Source organism: Microtus ochrogaster, unplaced genomic scaffold (genome assembly GCF_000317375.1).
Source record: "Microtus ochrogaster isolate Prairie Vole_2 unplaced genomic scaffold, MicOch1.0 UNK3, whole genome shotgun sequence".
Lineage (NCBI taxonomy): Eukaryota > Metazoa > Chordata > Mammalia > Rodentia > Cricetidae > Microtus > Microtus ochrogaster.
The window spans coordinates 15,381,387-15,383,162 of record NW_004949101.1 but is presented as its reverse complement, the minus strand read 5'-3'; positions in this window follow the sequence as shown (position 1 = coordinate 15,383,162).

The following is a 1,776-nucleotide window of genomic DNA, read 5'->3' as shown; positions in this document are numbered from 1 at the left end:
CTTCAGTTGCCACCTGCTGCTCCTCTGACACGGCCACCTCATACTCTCTTGAAGAGGGGTCCTGTGGTGACAGCAGTTGTAGCTTGATCAGCTGGGATGGATCATGTGACTGCTGTCCTGCGTTCCTGGAGACATTTGAAAAGGAATTTTTTTTCAGGGCTGTAAGCAGATGTTTTGATTTCAGTGTAAAACTGAGAGATTGCCCAGGAAGGCGGAGGAAGGGGAAGGGTGGAGGTAGGAGAGACGGAGTGAGCCAGTGAGAGGAAGTGGAGACAGAGCTGTTTGAGGTGACAATGACTAGTCCTGTTGCCAACGGTGCTGTGGAGAAATGAGCCAGCAGAAGCACTGGGAGCCACAGAGCCTTGAAGGGAGGGACGGAGGAAGATAGAGGACTAATGTAGAGAATTGTTCTGGCCTGAGATGAAAGGGATGAAGGTCCACTGCAGCCAGAGATTCTCCACAGCATCTAAAAAGTCTTTGCAAATGTATCGGTAGCAACTGGAGCTGTCGTAGGGTGAGGGCCATTGGGAGAGCCTACAGGAAACATTTTGTTTGGGTATAAGGGAAGTTCAGTAAACACAACATTAAAAGGCAGTGTGAAACTTAAGGATGGGGATAACAAGCAGGAAAGTGATTAAGTGGAGAAGCCAGAGTAGGAAGGAACTGGAGGCCCATACTTAGGAGGAGGCTTATGGTTGGATTTCTGTCTGGTTCCTGTGGCTTTAGGCCCATCTCAAACCAGTTAGGATTCTGGTGTGCAGAAGCAGCAGAGAACAGAGGGAGAGAACAATGCAGAAGGTCAGAGAAGCAGAGAGGAATGTTGAGCTGAGAACTCAGAGTCCCAAGAGTTACTTATCTTTAGCTCTGATGCACCTATAAAAAATTCTTACTGATTTTCCATTCTTTAATCCCTGCCCCTCTATCCAGTTTTCTCTCTCTTCTCTCCAGTTTTCAAAACTCTTAAATTCTTTTTCTAAAGTAAATTAACAGTTTTATCATCTTCTTTTTTAAAAGATACTTTAGAATTCCAATTAAAGTAGGCTGCCCATTCATGATCTTTAGTTTCATTACCCAGAATTTCAGTTTGGTGTGTGAAACATAAAACTGAACTATTTGGGAATATTGCGCACTTAAAAATATTTGTGAGCTAAATTATCATAATTATCAAACATACTACGAGCTGGAGTGCCAATTGGTGGGTTGTTCCCCATTGAGTTTCTTTCATTTTTCCTGGAAGTATCAGTTGGAGGAGTCTGTGCTCAGGTCAGATCCAGGCACTGAATATGAGAGGCCCCTGTGGCTCACACCTTCGGACTGACTCCTTGCACTGTAGCCCTGGTTCATGCTGCACATTTGCGGGAATGTGAGCGGTTTAAGGCATTGGGTGTCAGCCTCTTTTGTGTGTCTACCTGGTTGAACCAATAAGATTCCTTGTAGTCTAGGTATGCTGTCTTGGGTTTTCTGAAGAGGCCATTGCACACCCTGGGAAGTCCCCTCTGATATCCTCCCCCGCTGGGCTGAAGAGAGTAAATGTCTCTTCAGCATACTTACAATCAGGTACTCAGAGCATTTCTAAACCAAAAGAATCAACTTTTGATAGATAGGAGAGAATCCAGAAATAGAGAATCAGATATTGAAGGAATGCCAGGGGAAAATGTCCAAATGCTGGCAAATAAATATACGTGCAACACACACACACACACACACACACACACACACACACACACACACACACACACTGAAGAAAATGTCCGTTTCTCTCCCTACCAAACATTA